Genomic DNA, 24,748 nt, shown 5'->3' on the forward strand with positions numbered 1-24,748 from the left:
TCATGATCAAATTTCCAGAGCAACTACCCACTGTGTCCAATTAATACATCAACTTGATTTCTTTCTAAGGAATGAGAATAAACAAGGGCAAAGTGATCACAAGAGTTAGCCAGCTCTCAAGGACTGTGCATGCTCTAGACAGGAATAATTTAGAATAAATGTTTTATGCAAAGGAAAATAGGAACGTTTCCTTGAGTATCTGAAATTTATTGATGTAACAAATGCTTATTGGACATTGTTCTGAGCACTGAGGAGACAGCAGTGAACCAAATGGACAAAAATTTCTGCACTCATGAAGATTCCATTCTAATGGAGGGAGACAGGAAAAATAAATGAGTAAATCACATAGTACTTTGGAAGTTGTCAAGTGCTATGAAGAAAAACAAGACAGAGTAAGAAAGATGGAGAATGCAAGATTTGGAGAAGGGGCTAAACTTTTAAACAGGGTGATTTGGGAGGCCTCAGCCAGAAGGGGACAATTAAACAAGGAGCTGATGGCCATGCAGGGGCAAGTCATGGGGATAACTGGTGAAGGAGTGTTGTAGACAAAGGAAAGAGTGAGTGGGATAGGAGTTTGGCTGATGTGTTTAAGGAAAACAAAGAGGCTGTTACGGCTGGAGAAGGAGAGAGGATGAGTGTGGTTGGTGGATAAAGTCAAGGGATGTAAGGGGAAGATCATGAAGAGACTTGTAGGCCGTTGTAAGGATTTCAGCTTTTGTCCAAGGAAGTCATTGGAATGTTCTTTTTTTTTTCCTTTTGAAATTTTTTTAACGTTTATTTAATTTTGAGAGAGAGAGACAGAGCAGAAGCAGGGGAGGGGCAGAGAGAGGGAGACACAGAATCCAAAGCAGGCTCCAGGCTCTGAGCTGTCAGCACAGAGCCTGACTTGGGGCTAGAATTCACGGACAGCGGACCGTGAGATCATGACCTGAGCCAAAGTCGATGCTTAACCAACTGAGACATCCAGGCGCCCTATAAAGTTCTGAGTAGAGGAGTGATGTGATCTGATTTGGGTTTTATTAGGATCACTCTGCTTCTATTTTTTTTAATGTTTATTTATAGTGAGAGAGAGGAGAGAGAGAGAGAGAGAGCGCACGCACGCACACATGAGAGGGGGAGGGGCAGAGAGAGACAGAGACAGAGAATCCCAAGCAGGCTCCACACTGTCAGCATGGGGCCCAACACAGGGCTGGAACCCATGAACTGTGAGATCATGATCTGAGCTGAAACCAAGAGTTAGCCGCTCAACTGACTGAGCCATCCAAGTGACCCAGAATCACTCTGGTTCTAAAGGTAAAGGGGACAAAGAGAAAAGCAGGGAGAAATACCAGGAAGCCATGGTAATAGTCTTGGTGAGAGATCCTGGTGACTGGGGCCAGCATGGTAGAAGTGGACGTGAGGAGAAGTATTTGGACTCTGGATATATTTTGCAAGGAAGTCCAGTAGGGTTTGAGATGGACTGATGTAGGGTGTAAAAGGAAGGAGAGAAGCAAGGAAAGAAAGAAGAAATGGTAACTCCAGTTTTGACTTATATCAAATGTCAAATTCTCTTCACTTTTCATTATTACCAATTAATTGTTTTCATCTAGGCAAATGGAACATATTGAATAGTTAAATCTAGAAATGAAAAAACCCAGGTAATAAATTGCTTTAAAGTTGAAATTTACAAAATTCCCTGGAAAGATGCAATCAGCTAAATCCAGAATATGAGAAATGCCACAGGATGAAAAAGGCAGATTGATCAATAAATACATTGCAAGGGAAAAAAATAGGAAAGGTGAACAGATAAATTAAAAGATACTTAAGGGGAACTTGGGTGGCTCAGTCAGTTAAGCTTCCAACTCTTGATTTCAGCTCAGGTCTTGATCTCACGGTTCGTGGGATTGAGCCCCACATTAGGCTCTGCACTGACAGTTCAGAGCCTGCTTGGGAGTCTCTCTCCCCCTCTCTCTCTGCTCCTTCCCTGCTTGTGTTCTCTCTCTCTCTCTCTCAAAATATATAAGTAAACATTTTTTTTTTCATTTTAAAAAATAAGTAAAAAATAAAGGATACTTAAGAGATTTATCAATCAAATACAATGTGCAGACTTTGGATCCAAGTGTAAAAAAGAAAAAAAATTATGAGATGATCAGGGAAATGTAAAAACTGATTTATTTGATGATTGGTTGCTTGATAATATCAAGGAATTATTGTTAATTGGGGGAATATGATATTGATATTGTACTTGTCTTTTACTTAATGAGCTCTTATTTTTGGTAGACACACTAAAATATTTATAGGTAAAACATGATGTCTAGAATCTGCTTCATCTTAATCTGGTAGAGAAATGAAAGATGACCATAAATGGATGATTATTATTCATTTTACTATTCTCTCTACTTGTATGTATGCTAGAAATTTTACATAATAAAGAGTAAATGAATACAAAATTAAATATGTGAATACATCAATATAATGTTATGTCAATACATTAAAAATGGATAACATTAGTTGTCTTAAGAAAGGGGTGGCTGGGAGCAAGAATAAGGGAGATTCTTCCCTGCCTCCTCTGTTGTATCTTTCAAGAATCAAACCGTTGAAAGATACTGTCTATTAATAAATACAATAAAAAATGTTAAGCTGCCCTGGCAGGTGTGTAGAAGGAGCAGCAGCTTGTATAGAAGATCTGTCCCAGGACAAGCTGCTGCTGATTTTCTCCTTGTGACTCCCTGTTCTGATCTGCTAGCTTCAGGTTGTCTCCTGACTCCTCATTCTGAGGCAATGCTTAATGCAGCAGAATAGAAGCCAAAATTACAATGACTCAGAGAATAGGACCCCTGAGCATTAGAGCATATATCACTTGAAGCAAATTCTTCCATGCAAGTTTCATCGGCTCAATTCAAAAACAGTGCTTACATTGCAGGGAACTGTAGACGACTATTAATCTCTAATTTAGGAGGTGGCCTATTTTCCCAAACTAACTGATAGGTTAATATCCTTGTACTCTCGGTGAGGAGGCTGGATTTCATTATATGACCACTGCCTGTATTGTGGGAGTAACTTTTATTAATGAAATGAGCATATCATATCTTATCTGAATGATGAATATATTTTATTTTACATAAAATTTCATGCCATTCTACATAGCTCCATTAACTTTGCAGTGCACTTTTTGTACATTAATCATAAAGTCTTTTAAACTTCTAGCACTCAGAGACCAATTTCAAGGACGTATATTAATCCAAAAGAGCAATCCATGGTAGCCTCCAAACTTCAAGTCTTTCACAAATAGCTTTTTCAGAAAGGTGTGAGTAAATTTCTTTCCTCATCCTTTTGGGAGGGTCTAAAATAAGCTGACCTTTTACATTTTTAATTTATTGGCTTAGGAATCTGATTATGGAATAAACAAAGTTGAATAGACTGAGTCACATGAAAACTATCAGGGTTTTTTGTTTGTTTTGGGTTTTTTACCCAAATATTGGTCATCATCTAAGTTGCTGCCCCTGTGATTTATGGCTGAAACTTTCATTTTCTACTTCAGCTTTTGAAATAAGACACAAAAAAACAAAGTGAGTAGATGTCACACTTAGCTATTTGGATCAGTGTTTTTCATGTGTTTAGTAGAGTATTAGCGTTAAGCTTGATAAAGATATGATTAGGATCTTACCTTCTAAAGATGAACTGCATGGTTGTGTTAGTTATTGAAGCAGTTATTGAAGAGTTTACATGTGAGAATCAAGGGTTCTGCTACTAACTACCTTTGTGAGCTCTGGCTATGCTGCTTACATATCTCTGACTTATTCTTCATATACAAAGTGAGAGAGTTTGATTCGACAGCCTTTTAATGTGCCTTCTGCTTTTAGATTCCACAATTTAAAATTTTTTAGAGAGAAGAACTTGAGAATCTTTTAATTCAGGAGCTCTTGCTTTTACCCTATCCTGAAATTATTTACGAACCTCTCACTTAATAAGGGGTGTATTGTTTTAAACACAATGAATGTCCACTCAATATCCATTTTCCCTTCCTCCTTGCTAAGAAAACTCTGATATAATGTATGCCCGTGCTGTGTTCGGCTAATACACTGCCACTTCGAGTACTCTTGCCAATGGAAGCAGAAGTTGCTGCATGAGGCTTCCAGTAAAGCTCTTTCAAAGGTGGTAGACTCCACTGGCAGGTGTCTTTCACTCCTTGGCTTTTCTCTTCTTCCTACCTGGAACTTGCACATGATACTAGAGGTGGAGCAACCATCATGTGAATCCAAGGCAACAAACACAGCTGAGCAGAAAAGTGTATTCATTTCCTAGGGTTGCAATAACAGAGAACCAAAACTGAACAACAAACTTAGGTCAACAGACATTTATTCTCTCACTGTTCTGGAGGCTAAACATCTGCAATCAAGCTGTCAGGGGGGCCATGCTCCCTTGGGTTTTCTAGCTTCTGTGCACCCCAGGTGTTCCTTGGCTTGTAGCAACCTAACTCCAATCCCTGCCTCTGTCTTCACACGGCCATCTTTCTGTGTGTCTCTACCTAAATTTCCCTCTTCTCATTAGGACAACCAGTCATTTCAAATCCTAATGACCTCTTCTTAACTTGACTACAACTGCAAAGACCCTATTTTTAAATACGGTCACATTCACAGGTACTGGGGAGGTAGGACTTCAGCATCTTTTGGGGGAGACACAATTTAACCCACAACAGTCCCAATGGCATTCTGGATCTACTTTACCAGCTCTGGATTTTCTACTTCTGAACTTATTACATGAGAAAAATAAAGCCCCCAATTTGTTTAAACCTCTATTTATTCAGATTTTTTTTTGTATTCAGAAGGGAACTTAATTCCTGACACAGTAACTTCAAAGTCAAAACTGGCAATTAAACAATTATCCAGCCTATGGAGCCTACCTCTTCAGAGGATAGTTTGTAATTTCTTAAAGATAGGGACAATTACTCTCTTATTTTGGAGTAGGGCAACTGGAGGGAACCTGTACTTCACTAGGATTTTTCAGGTCATGAGCACCTGGGTGGCTCAGTCGGTTAAAGCATCCGACTTTGGCTCAGGTCTTGATCTCACAGTTTGTGGGTTTGGGCCCCCACATCAGGCTCAGTGCTGACCGCTCAGGGCCTGGAGCCTGCTTCGTATTCTGTGTCTCCCTCTCTCTCTGCCCCTCCCTCCCTCTGTCTCTGTCTCTCAAAAATAAATAAACATTAAAAAAAGATTTTTCTAGTCATCATTTAAAGATCAAATCTGTTTTCAAAATAGAGTTTGCCAGATACTGAAAAAGTCAATGGACACATACTCAGCAGCCAGATTTAATGCCCTAACCCTGTCCTGGACTCACACCTGTCTCAGATATTTCTTTATTAGTCACCACTACGTACCTCAGTGAATGAGAATATAAATGCAGTTTTTGTGCTTAAATTACCAGAAGCACAGTTTATTTGTCCAACACAATCAGGTTCAATTTTGTGATACTGTCTTCCTGCCAGGTGTGGTGCTCAGAAATATATGTGCCAGAAAACACTTCAAGCAGCCAAGATTGAAATTTGTCTTAATTTTGAGAGAGTTTCTGAGTCCTTAGACCATTTTCATGGCATCCATACCAGTAACATAACCATGATTTACTCAGCTTCTTTATGGGCTCCATCAGTGGGGACAAGCAATTATTTCCATCATCTCTGTTAGTCAGAGTGCCCTGAGTTGTTCATCTGACTTCTCAGCAGGCTCAAAAAGGCTGACATCAGAGTAAACAGAAATTCCTATCACTTCTTCTGAAGAAATATGAGGGCAAAGTTGACAAGTCAGGACTTTCCATCGTTCCATCCAAAAAAAAAAATATTTTTTGAGCGCCTATCTTGTGCCAGACACTGAGGATTAAACAAATAAGACACAATCCCAACCTTCAAGGAGCTTACAGTTTAAAGAGATAGAGAAATCAACTGATAGTCACAAGACACAGAAATAAATGCCGAGGTCCATTGAAGAACAGATGTTAGGGAAGCACATCTGTCAGTAAACAGGGCAATTAGCTCCTCTTCGGGCAGTCAGAGTGAAGTTCCTGATTAAACTGGTGTCAAAACTTAGACCTGCAGGTACACTGGGAATTAGCCAGGTGAGAGGGCAAAGCCTATGCAAAGTCTCAGAAGTAAAGGAGCACATGCCGTAGTTGGAAACCTGCGCAGAGTTTGATATGGTGGAGTATGAGGTGGAAAACATCAGTAAAAACAAATGATATGTGGTCCACACTCTGAAGACATTGGGAAGCCACTAGACCAGTGGTGAGTCAGACAGTTACAGGATCAGGTTTGTAGAAAGCATCTTTCTGGCAACAGTACACAGACGGATTAGAACAGAGCAGGACTGGGCATGGAGAAACCAGTAGGAATCTGCTGAAGCATTCTAAGCGAGGGAGGAGAAGAGGGAGAGGAATGAAAAGAAAGCACTTGATGAGTTATCAGATTTAGCAGGCACCCAAGAATGACACTAAAACTTATGGTTTAGTTAACTGGTGTGCATGGGCGTGAGGAGGTGTTCTTATATAGAGCTTTAAAGTTAGGAAATGACAAAAATTGTTATTTCTCTTATATTGATGCTAAGAATCCATATTCAAAGTTCATATTTATATTTAATAAAGTAACTGAGTTCTGGTCCCTAATCAAATTTCTAGTATAATAATGATTTGAGTTTTTTGAATATGAAAATCAAATTTACTTTAGAAAACAGATATCGATGGGGATGAATGATGAAAGAAAAATATGTGGGGCACCTGGGTGGCTCAGTTGATTAAGCGGCTCTTGATTTCAGCTCTTGTCATGATCTCACAGTTTGTGAGTTCCAGCCCCAAGTAGAATTTGGTATTCTTGGTATTCTCTCTCCCTCTCTCTCTGCCCCTCCCCAGCTCGTGCTCTGTCTCTCTCTGTCTCTCAAAAATAAATAAACATTAAAAGAAATTTAAAAAGAAAAGAAAACTGCAGGCCAATATTTTTGATGAATGTAGATGCAAAAATTCTCAACAAAATACTAGCAAACCAAATTCAACAGCACATTAAAAGCATTACACACCATGATCAAGTTGGACTCACCCTGGGATGCAAAGATTGTTCAACATATGCACATCAATAAATGTGATACACCAAATTAATAGAATGAAATGTAAAATCATATGATCATTTCAGTAGATGCAGAAAAAGAACTTGACAAAAATTCAACATTCATTCATGATAAAATCTCTTGAAAACTTTTCCTCTAAGATCAGGAATATGACAACGGTGCCCACTCTCACATAGTCAACATAGTGCTGGAAGTTCTAGCCAGAGAAATCAATCAAGTAAAAGAAATAAAAGGCATCTGAATCAGAAAAGAAGAAGTAAAATTATCTTTGCAGATGATATGATCTTATACATAGAAAATACTAAATACTCCATCAAAAAACTGCTAGAAGTAATAAAGTCAGAAAGTTACAGGGTACAAAATCAACATACAAAAATCAGTTACATTTCTATGTACTAACAACAAACTATCTGAAAAAGAAATAAAGAAAACAATCCCTATTAAATAGTATCAAAAACAATCAAATACTGGGGCACCTGAGTGGCTTTGTTGGTTAAGCCTCTAACTTTGGCTCAGGTCATGATCTCATGGTTCATGAGTTTGAGCCCCATGGCTCTGTGCTGACAGCTCGGAGCCCAGAGCCTGCTTCAGATTCTGTGTCTCCCTCTCTATCTGCCCCACCCACCCCTGCTTGTACTCTGTCTCTCTTTGTCTCTCAAAAATGAATAGATGTGAAAAAATAAAAATAAAATAAAATACTTAGGAATAAATTTAACCAAGAAGGTGAAATGTCTGTACGCTGAAAAGTATAATTCACTGCTGAATGAAACAGAAGAAAATACAAATAAATAGAAAAACATCTCATACTCACAGGTTGGAAGAACGAATATTGTTAAAATCTCCATGCTACCCAAAGCTATATAGATTGCATATAGATTCAATGCAATCTCTACCAAGATTCCAATGTCATGTTTTACAGAAATAGAAAAAAAAAAATCCTAAAATTTGAATGGAACCAAAAAAGACCCTAAATGGCAAAAGAAGTCCACAGAAAAAGAACAAAGCTGGAAGCATCACACTTCCTGATTTCAAGCTATATTTCAAAGGTATAGAAATCAATATGGTACTGGCATAGAAACAGACACATAGTTAAATGGAATAGAACCGGGAACCCAGAAATAAACCTATGCATATATGGCCAACTAGTATTTGACAAGGGAGCCAAGAATACTCACTGGGGAAAAGATAGTCTCTTCAATAAATTGTGTTGGAAAAACTGGATAGTACATGCAAAAGAGTGGCACTCAACCCCTATCTTACACCACTCACAAACATTAACTCTAAATGGATTAAAGGCTTACATGTAAGACCTGAAACCATAAAACTTCTGGAAGAAAACATAAGGAAAAAAAAAAAACCCTTGACGTTGGATTTGGCAATGATTTTTTGGATATGACACCAAAAGCAACAAAAGCAAAAATAAGAGGAACTGTATCAAACTAAAAAGAAACAATCAACAAAACGAAAAAGCAACCTTCAAAGAATGAAGGAAAATATTTTCAAACCCCAGATCTGATAAGGGAATAATATCCAAAATATACAAGAAACTCTACAAATCAATAGAAAAAAAAACAAAAACAAAAACAAAAAAAAAAAACCCACAACAAAAACAAAAAACAAATAAACTGGTTTAAAATGAGCAAAGCACCTGAACAGAAATTTTTCCAAAGAAGATAGTCGAATGGCCAATGGATACATGAAAAAATGTTCAACATCAATAATAAGTGGGGAAATGCAAATCATGCTGAGACAACATCTCACACCTGTTAGAATGGCTATTCTGAAAAGGATAAGACATAACAAGTGCTGGTGAGGATGCAGTAAAAGAGAACCCAGTATTGGTGGGAATGTACTGGTGCGGCCTCCAAGGAAAGCAGTATGAAGTTTCCTCAAAATATTAAAAAGAGAACTAAAAATAGAACAGCAATTTCACTTCCAGATATAAATCCAAAGGAAATGAAATCTCTATCTCAAAGAAATATCTGGATCCCTGGTTCATTGGCATTTACAACAGCCAAGACATGGAAACAACCTAAGTGTCCACTGATGGATGAATGGATAAAGAGAAAATGTGCTTAAATATATACATACACAACAGAATATTATTCAACCATAAATAAAGAAGAAAATCCTGCCATTTGTGACAATGTGGATGAAACTTGAGGGCATTTTGCTAAGTGCAATCAGATAGAGAAAAAGCTAATACTACATGAACTCACTTATATGTGAAATCTAAAAAACTGACTCAGAAACTGAGTAGATTCATCATCTTGGAGAGGAGAGAATGAGTAAAGGTAGCACAAAGGGTGCAAATTTCCAGTTATAAGATAAATAAGTGAGGCACCTGCTCTGTCAGTTAGTAGCACATGTGACTTGATCTCAGGATTGTGAGTTCCAGCAAGCCTCACACTGGGTGTAGATCTTACCTAAAACAACAACAATGATGGGGTGCCTGGGTGGCTCAGTTGGTTAAGCGACCGACTCTTGATTTCAGCTCAGGTCATGATCTCACAGTTCTTGAGTTCAAGCCCCACATTGGGCTCCGTGCTGAGAGCACGGAGCCTGCTTGGGATTCTCTCTCTCTCTCCTTCTCTGCCCCTCTGCTCATGCGCTCTCTCTCTCTCTCTCTCTCTCTCTCTCTCAAAATAAAGATGTAAACTTTTTTTAAAAAAATTAAAGCTAGAGAGGGAAAAAAGACGAATAAGTCTGGGGATGTAATGTAAAGCATGGTTTCTGCTACTAGTGATACTGTATTATATATTTAAAAGTTGCTAAGAAAGTAGATCTTAAAAATTTTCAACACACACAAACTGTTAACTATCTGAGGTGGTGGATATCTTAACTAACCTTATTTTGGCAAATATTTTGGCAAATATTTCATACGTGCATCAAATTGTCACATTGTACACCTTAAATTTACACAATGTTCTTTGTCAATTATATCTCAGGAAAGCTAGAAAAAAAAGACAAAATAAGACTCATAAAGTGAAAGCTGGAGTTGCAGATTGATCGTGAAGCAGACAATTTTTAAAGTATCTGTTCCTCAATTCTTTTGATTCTTCTGGTGGGACCACTAGAAAACCTGACTCCCCTTCACCCAACAATTACTCTCTTCCCAAAACAGCCTAACTTCCTAAGTGGAAACTGAACTCACCCTAAAAGCAACAAGAATTTTCCTGAAGAGCAAGTGCCCAATTGTGATTCTTTTCCTTTATAGAAGAACAATGTGAACATTTAATTTTCTGATGCCTGAGAGATTTGTATTTTGTTTTCTTGACAAGCTTAGCAAGAAATTAGTTCAATTTGTTGTCATTTCAAAATAATAGGTGTTATTAAAATATTCTAGATAATATGGCAATTTAAGGATGCAGACAGGATTAGACTAGAACTTAGCTCTTGTAGAAAAGGATAACAACTAAGTAAACCCATTTCAAATCAAGTTAAAATCATTTAGTAAGCACCTCATGTATGCAAACCACTGTCTCAGATACTCTCCATCCCCTGTGAGCAAGTCATACTCACGGTCTTTGTAATCTAGCTTCTTGCAAACAGACATACAACTAACCAATAAAAATTCACAGTAGAATAAAATGAGCTCTATAATACTTGTATAAGCAAAGTGCATTTGGGTCATCTTGGAAGAAGAAAGTAACTTAATAAACATTGAAGTGAGAGAAGAGGAGGGAAGTATCTAACAGCAGAAAATGAAGTCCATTTCTCAGCCCCTGAGACCCACCTTCCTCTGGGATGTTTGAGAAAAAAGGATGTTTGCCTCACATTTGTTCCTGAGTCACCCTCTTTGCAGCTGCTTCTGTGAGTCACTTGCTCCTCTCCATTGCCCTCAACTCTGCTCTGATTCTCCATCCCGGTCCCCACCTGGATGATCTGGAATTCCTTTTCTCATGACATAATGATGGTGTCCATGGAAGGATATAAGATCACACTTCCTTTTGTTGCTTTTCTCTTTAATTTCCCACAACACCACCAATACGGAACATGTGCATGTCTAGTATATTTAATTAAAGGATTGGTGAAGACTAAGGGCATTTATAATATAGGAAGATAAAACTTAAAATTGGATGACAAATATGGCAATTCTCACAGCCCAAGGGGAAAAATCAGAAGTCCTTTACAGGCATCCTTTTGGGGAAACATCCTAATTCCTAACTTTCTTCCTTGCTTGAAGTCCAGCCTCCTCTTGCCCCTTCTAAGAATGGCCAAGCTCTTCAACCCTCCAAATGCAAATCTTTAGCACTACTACTGTATAAATCCCACTCTTGCCCCTGAGCCCCCACCTGGATAACTCAAGGACACAATAACTATAGCAGTGCATTGTTTCGGCGGGGAGACTCAGGACAGCCAAGGTGAGCTCTGCCCACAAGTCCAATCTGGTTTTTGAAGTCTCCATGCCAATCCAATGTGAACCGATGCATCTTTGTTATTCTTGCAGTTTTCCTAGTGGATATCTATTAAACTAAACATGTCCCACCCTCCTTTTCTAGTAGAAATAATACTTTCAAAGATAGTAGATTCTAAATTTATATTAAAGAAGATAAACTTTTTCTAAATGTGAAGTTATCTGCCTATATTCTCCCACCCACAATGGAAATAGCACTTTATACAATTGTGCCAAGAAGTTTTGGTTTCTCTTTCCTACTTCCAGGCAATTCTGACAGGCCTACCTATGCTTCAGAAATAAAGCCTTCCATGCCAAGAAACAGAACCATCTACCCTGATGGCCCACATTTAGTTAGGGAAAGATGGGCATAGACACAAACTGGTACAGCTGCCTGGCACACAAGGACCCCATACTCTTCCTTAGAGTAACAGAATCCACCCATTTAATCTCAGGAATGGACATGTGACCAGCCTGAGCCAATCATGATACTTCATATTCTCAGCCATAGAAATTCATCCAGAGATTGGAAATATGATTCAAGGCTGGCCAATCAGAGTCATATCTTAGCATTTTAACCTAAAATTGGATGAGAGAAGCCCCTTTTACTCTAAGGATGATGAAAGCACAGCACTGACTGAAACTCTGTTTTCCACCATAAGAAAAAGTCCTCCCTCCACACTAAAATAGAACAAAACCAGTATGAATAGGAAATCAGAAATGAGATTCAAAAGAGTGTTATTCAGTGCTTGAGTGCCTGGTTCCAGACACTGAGGTCTTCAAAATCACTGTAGTTCCTACGAACTACTCTTCAATTCTCAGAGTTTTCCCTGTATTGTTTTAATTTAGCTCAAATTTTACTTAAACTGGATGGAATTTTCTCTTCTTGCACACAAAGTATTCCTGCGATTATGCCCTGTCCACACCAAATACCTTTCCTAAGGGTGGGAATGAAAACAGGAAAAGCTACCCTTCTGGCTAAACATAAGGAAATCCTACATGTGCAATCAGAAAGTCCTTCTCTGACTCATGGCATTAATCTATGTGGAGTCAAATGTGACTCTTCAGAAGAGGATTTTGTAACATGCTAATATAATATCACAGATCTTAAATGTCCTAACTAACCAGTTGTTAAATAAAGCCGGCCCCTTCTAAGTATTGAACTGATTGCATATGCTACAAGCTTGTCTTCAGAACATAACTGCAGTATATCTATGCATGTGATGTCTAATAATTAGTGGGTAACATAAGGTCAGTGAAACAAAATGGTGATGTGGCATACCGAGAATTATACTTCAAATCAGTTTTATCCAGGTGATAAATCTTGCTGAATGTTTTTTCTACTTTCCTAACTTTGCAAAAAATATGTTAGAGTTTTAGAGTAGCATGTTTGATGAGAAGTTTTGTAAGCCTGTAACTGGGGCTTCCCGTGATCTGAGAGAACTGGGCACGGTCATGCAGAATGCCACTGCCACTAACCCAGACCATCTCCTGTGAAGAACTGGGGAGACTCAAGGAACCCAGCCTGATAATTCCTGATGCTTTGCTGCGAGTGCTTTCCATGGAATATCCCAATAGCATATTATTTCTGTAAGATTTGTGTGTCAATTCACAAAGCCTATGACCCAGTCCTATGAAGAACTACTTTGGGGGCATAGAAATCAAGGAATACTGAGAAAGGTAGGCTCTAGTGAAGTCTTTACCAATATCTATTTCAGAGAGAGCTGGGTAATTTCTAGATGTTCATCCCCAGCCCTGGTTGTTACTAAGGGGCAAGAAACCTCAGTGTCTGCATTATATACCTTAACAACTACAGCCGTAAACTTCAAGAGCAGTGTGAGTTATTAACACGTAACCCAGATGTCAGATGAGTCCCTCTGCCTCTCAAGATGGTTCAAATTCCCATTCCATATTTCTCCAGTGAAAGTCCAATGCCCACCCTCAGAGTCCTTGGGAATTCCCAGGGGACTTTCATTCTCATTGTTATTTCTAGCTCTGACTCGTGCTCCTGCTGATTAGTTTAACTGACAGATTATCTTGCCACGCGGCACACGCAGTCCCTACTCTGCATCACGTTAACCCAGACATGGAATGCGGCCCCTCTATCCCCACAGGACACTTGCTCGTATATGCACTGCACTCACACAGAGCAGAGTTTACCAAAGATTTGGGACAGTGATGGTGTTCTTACATTAACAAAAATATGATTAAACTGACCACTATACCCCACACCTTAAAAGATTTTAAGGTCTCTCACGTATTGCCCCAGCAGGTGCTTCCCTGCACATCCTGCTTGCTCAGTCTTCCCTACCTCCAGGTGTTTACGGTAGAGCACTGCAGTGATGACCATTTTTCCTTTGTGTCCGGCTACCCGTGCCCTCAGGATCCACCTTCCACCCAAGTAGCTTATGGTGTATTTCCCTAAAACAGATTCTGGCCCCAGCTGCCAAGACTTTTCCTCCTAATATGCATAGAATGAATTAAATCCTGACACTGGAAGATTCTAAAGCATTCTAGCATTTCTTGCACTACATTTCAGGGGTTCTTACGTGGGAACAATAAAAGCTCTCAGCTTACTTCACATCTCCCATCCTAAAGAGCATTGTGTTATCCAGTTCATTTGCTGCAGGTATGTCCCACCAAGCGATGACATTGTCACTAGGCTCCTGGAAGTTGGCCTGTTAGAATATTCAGGGTTTTAGTAATCCATAATAAATTAACTCAACCCCAAATTAAATTTAAAAAGACACATGCGCAAGAATGGAAAGGAAGTTGGATTCCTTCCCATAGCAGAACATGTGGGATTGGAGAATTTAAATGACATCAGGAAACAGCTGGTCTTCAGATCAAGTGATTAATAACCACATCGTTTTGAACTTTAAAATGGCTATTTCCCCAATTCTGCAAGATCATTCCAGTCAAAGAAATTGTTTGTTTTCTGTTTTGATATGAGGAATGGGACAGGGAGCAGGTATCTCTCTCCTCTTGAAGATGGTAGGTAATGAATATGATCAAATGATCCATGAGTTTGTATTCTTTCCTTTGAGTCCAAAAATACCCTTGCATGGACTACATCCCGGTCTGGAGGGCCAGGGTTTTAATGCCATGACCTAAAGTCCCAGCTACCTAAAGCCAATTCAAAAATAGGAGAATCGGGTAATATGTCATTCACCTTCTTTTCTCCTTAGAACTGCTGATGTCATGTCAACACCTTCGACGTTGTGGGCCTCAACTCTGTGATCTCTAACTCCTCCCACCCTCAGCCTGGCTCATAGACTTAATCTAAACCTTCCCTCTTATATTCCACTGAGCTCCAGCCCCAAATATCTTTATGCAGTTCCCCAAAAACACAAGGCATGTTCTGGTCTTAGAGCCTTGTACTGCTGCTTCTCTACTGGAGTGTTTGTCCTCCATATATCCATCCCCATGGCAGCTTCACCCACTTCATCCACTCATAAAGACTCTCTCTGACCGCCTTACCTAAAATGGGATCCTTGTCATCCTTTATCCCTCTTCCTTGTTTGATCTTTCTTCATAGAACTTACTGCTACCGATATCGTGTTGTAACTTCTTGTCTATCTCCCCAGTAGAAAGTCCCTGAGATCAAGGACTTTGTTCAGGTCACCACTGTATCTCCTGTGCCTAGAACAGTGACTCCCACACAGTATATTGAATTAGTGAATAAATAAATTAATGAATGAGTGATAGCCTTGCCAGAAACTGTGTAACTTAGTGGTTTTATGAATAGACTTTTGAGGTAGCAAATCTGGTTCAAATTCTGGCTCCTCTCTTTAAAAACTATCTGGAGTTCACTGAGTCACTGTCCTACATCACAGGATTATTGTACAGATTAAATGAGGTAACATATGAAAATTATTTAGCAGGATAAGCATCATCATTTTCCCGCTTCTTATTTTATATAGATGAGTGACCAGAGGTAGATTGAGGCAGAGGGACTGGGCCAGCATCTCTGATCTTGGGGATAACTTGTACAGAGAAGGAAATAAATCTCCCATTCCCTCATGAAGGCATCCTCAACCAATACCAAAACCCTTAAAAACATACGCTCACCTTGACTCAGCAATTTTATTTCTGTAAATGTATCCCAAAGAAATGATCACCTACGTGGGCAAAGATTCTGCTACACAGATCTTTAACAGAGTCTTATTCATAATAACAAGAGATTAGAAGTATACTAGGTATCCAAGAGGGAATATTTGATAAATTATGGTACAGCTGTATGATGTGATATTATTTGGCTATTTAGAATGAAATTGTAGAAGAAGAGTTAGTAAGAAGAGAAAATGCTTACATGCACTCAAATAAAGGACTAGCATCGACAAAAAATCTGGGTGGTTGGAATCACAATGAATTGTATGTTCTTTGTATCTCTCTGGATTTTCCATATTTGCTTCAGTTAATAGGCATTGTTTTTATGATCAGTCTTCCAAATAAAAATTATAATAGCTTGTTAGCATGTCCACAGTAAAGCATTACTACATTTTATGGAGGGAGCCATGAGAGATGCCTAAACTTGAGGTAGTTTCCCAAGTTCTGAGAGAGTGAAATTTTCCCCCAAATGTCATGATTTTAGGTGAGCAATACCCCTAAACACTTTGGCACACAGCAGATGCCAGAGTAGTCTAGCTTCATGACCATCAGGACCGCCTGTGCGTGTGTCCTGAGCTACTGCATTACTCTGTATTAGCGCATTTAACTGATGACATTAGCAATGTTGCATTTTAAAAACCAAATTGACTTACAGCATTACTCATTAGATTTAAATACTAGAGTGATTCATCATTTACTGTAAATCTATTAGATAAATTACACTGCAAAATTCACCATCGTCAGGGTGCCAGGCCTGCCTGGAAATTAAGAATGGGAAGGGAAATTGAAGGAGAGAGATTCCTGTCCGTGATTTGAAATTTAAACTTAGATAGCTATGGCAAGCATCCGAGCCTCAGCCAAAGAGGACAAGGCGTCTGCCACATGTCCAAGATATTCCACTCTAATAATAGCTTAGGACCTCTTTGGGAACAGGTTAATGCCTTGCTTCATAAGGAAAAATCTTGAATGTTAAAATACTTTTAGGATTATTTCCTTACCCTTAATATTTTTTTTTCCACAATGTAACTGGGCTGCATATGTGATATATGCAAACATGGTTGGGTTTCTGCTGGTTAAATATAGTCCCAAACCAACAGCATGTTCGGCTGGGGGCCCTTGCTCACCAGATGTTATTCCACTAATAGTGAGTGAGCTCATCCTTGGTGTGGAAGGTTATTCATTTGGGAGAGAATAATGAAAGTGAGACAATCATTACGTCACCTTTTCCTGTACATTATTCTCCCCTGCAGCTAACAAGGAAAACATGCTGCCATGTTAGTAGTAAGCTAAGTCTTGTTCTTGCTTTTTTACATCTACTTAAAGTGAATCACAGGTCGATTCTAGTCCAAATTAATTTTAAATATATTATGTGATAATTTGCATTTGGAGAGTGAGAATTTGGGATGGTGTTTGTCTCAGACCCAAGCATCCTGACTTTTTGACTGTGATTGTCAGCGCCTGATGCCCAGAGGCACTGTCCCCTCTTCACACCTTTGCAGGAGACACCTCCTTTTCCTCTTTTGGCCATTTGGGAGGCAAGGACTGCTGTTTCTGGAAACTCGAGGACTTCTGAATAACAGAGTAAACTTTTAAAATAATGTTCATGAGATCATCTCTCTTTTTTGTTTGAATGACTCATTTGGTGCTACCTATCAAACCCCAAGTTCAAGTTCAGAGTAGAATTAATTGATAGATAATACAGCAAATAGGGGCAATCTCTCTCTCTCTCTCTCTCTCTCTCTCTCTCACACACACACACACACACACACACATGTTTTATAAAAAACAAAAGCAATCTTTATCTGAAAAACTATTTTTTTAGAAAACACACATTTATCATTAATAACCTTAACTCATTACTGAATTTTATCACAGCCTTCTTTTAAATATAATAACAACTCAGCAGCAAGCAATTTTACTAAATTTCTTTAAATGGCTTTAACTTTCTGCCAAGGGCCTAAACTGACCTTGTTTTCTTAGTGTCTTATTCATCTTTACAGAACACGACCACAAAAGAAAATGAAACATCCAAAAATGGCCCACCTGATGAAGATCTTTAGCTGGGTGCCCAGCCTATTTTCCTCATGCTCCTCAAACTCTCTTAGACTGCCCACATCTTCACTTAGTCACCTACATGTCATCTCAGGGAGAAAGTTTGGTGCCTAGGCAAATTCTTGGCCCATTATAAAACCTTCCATATCTTTTATTCCTATCGTGTTTTCCCATATTGGTCTCTACCTGGTATCTGTCACCTCCCATGGCACACTTTGTACAAAGAACAGTGAACTGAAACTCAGGACTTCTGGGGTAGTTCCCAACTTTGCCACTTTTTCTCTCTTCTCTTCCTTCCACCTTTCAGATTCATCATTTGTCAAATTGGAATAATATCACAGGTGACAAAAATCCTGAAATTCGTGGCACATACATGTTTAATAAATTTGAATACATTGGGACAGGTCCTCTTGCCTTCATGAGTCCCTTCTTCCATAAAAAGATATTAAAAATTATATTTTATTCTCTGACATTGGCTGTAGCAACATCTTTCTAGCTATGTCTCCTGAGGCAAGGGAAACAAAAGCAAAAATAAATTAAAAAATTAAAAACTTCTGCACAGTGAGAGAAACAATTAACAAAACTGAAAGGCAACCTACTGAATGGAAGAAGATATTTGCAAATGACATTTGCAATAAAGGGTTAGTATCCAAAATATATAAAGAACTTATATAACTCAATACCTAAAAACCAAATAATCCAATTAAAAATGGCAAAAGACATGAACAGATATTTCTCCAAAGAAGACATCCAGATGACCAACAGATACACGAAAAGATGTTCAAAATCACTCATCATCAGGGAAATGCAAATCAAAACTACGATGAGATATCACCTCATACCTGTAAGAATGGCTACAATAAAAAGCAAGAAACAAAAAGTGTTGGTGAGCATATGGAGAAAAAGGAACCCTTGTGCACTTTTTGTGGAATGCAAACTAGTACAGTCACTGTGCAAGACAGCATGGAGGTTCCTCAAAAAGTTAAAAATAGAGCTATCATGTGATCTTGTAATCATACTACTGAGTATCTACCCCCAAAATATAAAAATACCAACTCCAAGGGATACACGCACCCCTATGTTTATTGCACCGTTATTTACAAGCCAAACTATGGAAGAAATCCAAATGTCCATGGATAGATGAACAGATAAAGAAGAAGAGGTATATATACACAATGGAATATTATTCAGCCTTAAAAAACAATGAAATCTTGCCATTTGCAGCAACATAGATGGAGCTAGACAGCATAATGCTAAGCAAAATAAGTCAGTTAGAGAAAGACAAATACCATATGATTTCACTCATATGTGGAATTTGAGAAACAAAACAAATGAGCAAAGGGAAAAAAAGAGAGAGAGAAACAAAGAAACAGACTCTTAACTATGGAGAACAAACCAATGGTTACCAGAGGGTTACCAATGGTTGAGAGGATGGGTAAAATAGGGGATGGGGATTAATGGTACACTTATGGGGGTGCCTGGCTGGCTCAGTCAGAAACACATGTGACTCTTGATCTCAGGGTCATGAGTTTGAGCCCCACGTGGGGTGTCGAGATTACTTAAATAAATAAAACTTAAAAAAAAAGCAAAACGAGTACACTTACCATGATGAGCACTGAGTGATGTATAGAATTGACTATATTGCACACCTGAAACTAATATAACACTGTATATTAACTATACTGGAATTAAAATTTAAAACTTAATAAAAAAAATTTACATAACTTGGGGCATCTGGGTGTCTCAGTCGGTTGAGCTTTTGACTTTAGCTTAGGTCATGATCTTGCAGTTCGGAAGTCAAGCCTCACATCGGGCTCACTGCTATCAGCACGGAGCCCACTTTGGATCCTCTCTCCCTTTCTCTCTGCCCATGCTCCATTTGCATGCTCTCTCCCTCTCAAAAATAAATAAACGTTAAATTTTTTTTAATTTACAAAACTTGGGGTGCCTGGGTGGCTCAGTCGGTTAAGCACCCGACTTCGGCTCAGGTCATGATCTTGTGGTTCATGAATTCGAGCCCCGCGACTGACTCTGTGCTGACAGCTCAGAGCCTGAGCTTGCTTAGGATTCTGTGTCTCCCTCTCTCTCTGCCTCCTCCCTGCTCACTCTCTGTCTCTCTCTCTCTCTCTCAAAAATAAGTAAACATTTAAAAAATTTACATAACTTAAAAAAATTATATTTTATGACTATGTTGGTATAATAAATATATTAATGTTATAAATTAAAACATAAAAGTTCATTTCTTTCTCTTCTGATGTCAAAAGAATTAAAATGCTTTCATGAGCCCCTAAAAGTATTGGGACCCTGCAGCACTGTGCCTAGTAAACAAGTCAGCACTAGCCACACCACAAAGTCCCCACAGAGGTATCACAGTTTGCTCTCTTCCCTCTATCCCAGAGGGCTTTTGTTGTTCCCTCCTCCCTTCTTTCCCCTTTTTTGCTGATTTTCACTGGAGATAAGTTGCATCTTCCAGCCTCCTTTAGGTTCTTCAACTCTGCTGAGTCAAGACACGCTTGCAAACAGACACAACCCAAAGAATTAAAAATATCCACAACTATCCTAGGAAAATGGAGGATGATTCAGGTTCAGTCTAAGGCTGCTATCCTCTACCATGTCTAGAGACACTGCTAAGTAGATCAAAACCTCTTCTAAGTGGAGAGGTATATATGCAGAGAGATTTCTGGAATCATATGCATCAAATTTTAAGAATAGTTTTTTGTTTGTTTGTTTGTTTGTTTGTTTGTTTGTTTGTTTTTAGAGAGGGAGAGAGAGAAAGTGCAGAGGATAGGGGCAGAGAGAAAGAGAGACAATCCCAAGTAGGCGCTACACTCAGCATGGAGCCTGACCGAGGATTTGATCCCACCATTGTGAGATCATGACCTGAATTGAAATCAATAGTTGTACGTTCAACCTACTGGGCCACCAAAGCACCCCTTAAGAATGGTTTTTATTTAAAAAAAAAAAGAATGGTTTTTATTAGACTGTTGGCTTTGGGTGATTTTACTTTTTCTTCTCAGAGATTTCTATATTTCTCACATTTTTGAAATGAGCATATTTTTTAATAGAAAGGATAAAAATAGTAAAACTTAATTTTAATAAGGATCAACTATGTATTTTTCCAGAATAGGCACTGACTCAGATTCTATTTCCCCATTCCAGAACAGTTCCTGCTCTCTAAAGTACACCTACCAAATCCATGCCCTTAGACAGTTCCTTTTCAGGGTAACTCTGGACTTGGCCATAGAACTTGCTTTGGCCAATGGGATAATGCTGCCAGCGGAGGTTTAAATAACCATTTTCCTGCGACCATGTTTTTGGTTGGAGACGAAGGCACGTCTTTTAAAAGATTTTCATGTTTCTTTTAACCAACACGATCACCAAGAGAAAGAGGAAAAACCTTTGTATTTTCCTTTAACACATTTTCCATTTGCCATCACCTGAAAGTGCAAAAGAACTTCAAGTGCCTCAGTAATTAAAAGGAAGGAGTTAATATGCTGAAACACAGTAATTTGAATATTTTTCTCAGTGGGTGGCCTGGCAAATACACACACGCACTCGCGCGCATGCACACACACACACACACACACACACACACACACACACACACACAGTGGCTCTGATCTAGCCAACCATATGGCCCTCATTTTCTGTATCTATTTCTATTTATGTTAACTCAAGAATTCTGCCACTGTAAGACGGCTGACTAACCTTTTGCCCCTTGTTTCTTTCTTGCATTAAACAGAGGGTTTAGCTTGAAACATTTCTTGGGTGCTGTTTTCTTCAGTTTTCCTCACATGGGAAAAAGAGTTCAAGGCTAAACTGCTCAGTAAAAAATTACATTTGGACTATTATTTTCTTCTAAACTGCTCCCCTATCTGCACTGTCTAAATTCTTTTCCTTTTGTATTTCATTTATTTAAGGCCATAGTCTTGCCATCTTCTTTTCTACCAAGAAAGAAAGCAAAAGATCCTGAATGATTTTAACACATGAGGAGTCAGAAGTAGTAAACAATCCAAAACCTACTGAGAGCCCACCATGGGCCTTGCATCTTACTGAACACTACAGGAAGTTATAAGTGGTTCCTGGCGAAACTAAGAAGTCTGCTGCCTGGGTGTCCGCAAGCTCTCCGGTCTCAGGGTGGGTGGGGACCGTGGGGAACTGGATAGCACAAGCTCAGGCTAAAAGGGCAGCTGCTACTCAGCTCCAGCCAACTGTTGCCATGTGGGAATGTAGGCCCTGTCTTGCCGGGTCAGCTAGTTTTCCCCAAAAAGCTAGAAATCAAGATTTTTGCACGTAATCTCTCCATTAAAAAAGTTGTCAACCGATTCAAATTTTTTTAAAAAAACTGTGTGGGCCAACAAATGTGCAGGCCAAATCAAATAAGTCTGCAGGCCCGATTTGGGCCACGGCTTGCCAGTTTGCGCCTTCTGCTTTGCATTATAAACTTCCTCTGAATTTAAAAATGCTTACCGCTCAAAATGACTTGGTGACATTTATAGTGATCTCTGTACATTTTATGGGGAAAAACCTTGAATAAGCCTTCTTGTACACAAATTCTAAACAATAAAATCAGCCACTTCATCATTCAGTGCTACAAGGCAAAGTAACCTCTTGACAGAATTTTTCACTTCTAAATAATTGTTTTGCTGTCATGTAGATTCAGCCTAAATTATGTATGTAGCAAGTCTTACTATTGTATTTTTTAGGATCAGGTCTATATTAGCACCCCCCCTCCCAATGTACACAGATATAAAATACTACCCCATAACAAAAATGACCCCTACAGAAGATTATTTGGGGTTCCTGCAGGATTATTATTGCTGGATATAACAAGTAGCTGGCAAGGATGTGGAGAAATTGGAACCTTTGTACCTTGTCGGTAGGAATGTAAAAATGATGCAGCTATGTAAATAGTATGATGGTTTCTCAAAAAATTAAAAATAGAATTACCATATGATCCAGAGATCCCACTTCTGAGTATATATATCCAGGGTCTTGGATGAAGCAGGGTCTTGAAGAGATATGTGTACATCCGTGTTCGTAGCATTATTCACAATAGCCAAAAGATGGAAGCAACCGAAGTGTTCATTGACAGTTGAATGGAAAAGCAAAATGTGGTCTATACATCCAATGGAACATTATTCAGTCTTAAAAAGAAGGAAATTCTGACACATCTGTAAGACAGCTGACGAACCTTTTGCATGGATGAATCTTGAGTGAAACAAGCCAGTCACAAAAAGGCAAATATTGTATGATTTCACTTATATATCTAAAGTAGTCAAATGCAAAGGAACAAGAAGTAGAATGGTGGTCGCCAGGGGCTGAGGGGAGAAGGAAAGAGGTAGCATTTATTTAATGGGTGTGTGTATCGGGGTTCTCCAGAGAAACAGAACCAAAATGATGTTTATTTATATACATAGAGATTTATTTGAAGAAAGTGGCTCGTGCAATTATGGAGGCTGGCAAGTGGGAAATCTGCAGGGTAGGCCATCAGCCTGGAGACCTAGGGAGGAGCCAACGTCACAGTTTCAGTCTGAGGGCTGTCTGCTGGTAGAATTCCCTCTTGCCTGGGGGTGGTCAATCTTTTATTTTATTCAGGCCTTCAACTGATTATAAGGCCTATCCATGTTATGGAGAGGAAGCTGCTTTACCCAAAGCCTACCAATTTAAATAAAAATATCACCCGAAAAGCACCCTCAAAGAAATATCCAGAATAACATTTGACAAAATAGTTGGGCCCTGTGACCTGGTGACGTTCTCACTTAAAATTAACCATCACAATCAGTATAAAATGCCCGTTTCACAGGATGAGTTTCTGGAAATTAGTTGCATATAAATGTGAATGTACCTAACGCTACCGAAATTTACACTTTAAAATGGTTAAGATGGCAAATTTTGGGTTATGTGTATTTCACCACAATTTTGTTAAACAATATATTAGATCTTTCACTTGGGCCTGTAGCACCAGCAGGATGGGCAAGTGGTCGAGGTCTTTGTACTGCCAGGAAGCTCCGCAGCCACAAACAGGAATGATAAACAGTACAAGGAAGCCCATTTGAGCACAGCCCTAAAGGCCAACTCCTTTGGAAACACTTTACATTCAAAGAGAATTTTGCTTGAAAAAGTTGGGGGTGAAGCTGAACAGTTAAATTCTGTCATCGGGAAATGTGTCAGGGGCCCGCTGATCAAAAATGTCAAGAAACTCACAGCTTTCATACCTATATTGCAGAAAACAATGAAGTTCTGGCTGTTGGATTGGTTGCAAAGATCATGCTGTTGGTGACATTTCTGGTGACAACTTTATTGTTGTCAAAATAGCCAATGTCTCTCTATTGACCTTCTGCAAAGGCAAGAAGAAAAGAACAAAACCATAAGTTTTGATGATTTGATGATGCAAACATGAGAGTAACAAACTTTCATATGTTAAAAAAAAAAAAAGTACATTAGAGAGAGAAATTTTCTTTCACTAAATACCAAAATAAATCTTCCCATAAGAGACATTAGGGTACAAACCGGGTTATATCCTAACTTCAGGGATTTGTAAATGACCCCTAAAATGTTCTCCACGTAGCAAATTTCTATAAAAGTTTGAGAGGGTAAATTATTAATTTTCAAAAAAGCTATTCCTGTGGGGAGTTAAGATTATATAATCCAGGTATACCGCTTCCTGCAGATATAATTTTCCTTGGGAATAGAGCATAGAGAGTAAGGGAAACAGAAGTTAATACATTCCTCTGATTGTGGCCATCAATAACAAACTTTTCAACTGAAGTGTTGATAATGTCTAAACAACAGTCAATTCATGGATTAATCCTTTAATAGATCACAATAATTTTAATATTTGTGTAAACATAGCTATGAACCTAGGAAGTAGAATCTGAGTCATAGGATAAGAAAATCCATGCTTGTGATGCTTTTCAGGTAGGTTTTCTGGAATTTCATGCTCATCCTTGGGGATTCTTAATGAAGTAAGTGAGGTATTGTTTAGTGACTATTATGGCAATCTTAGCTTGGAGACTCAGATCATTCACTCAATTTCCTGTATGTTAGAGAAAGTCTTCCTAGTACAAGTTTCCAAAACTGAAGCTTAACAGATGTGACA

The 24,748-nt window shown here is 38.8% G+C and overlaps 1 pseudogene; it reads left to right on the forward strand.

Annotated features, from left to right (window-relative positions):
• Positions 1–16,648: 16,648 nt before the first annotated feature.
• Positions 16,649–24,020, forward strand: LOC102950215 (annotated as a pseudogene).
• Positions 24,021–24,748: the final 728 nt, after the last annotated feature.

Source organism: Panthera tigris, chromosome B1 (assembly GCF_018350195.1).
Source record: "Panthera tigris isolate Pti1 chromosome B1, P.tigris_Pti1_mat1.1, whole genome shotgun sequence".
NCBI classification, from domain to species: domain Eukaryota; kingdom Metazoa; phylum Chordata; class Mammalia; order Carnivora; family Felidae; genus Panthera; species Panthera tigris.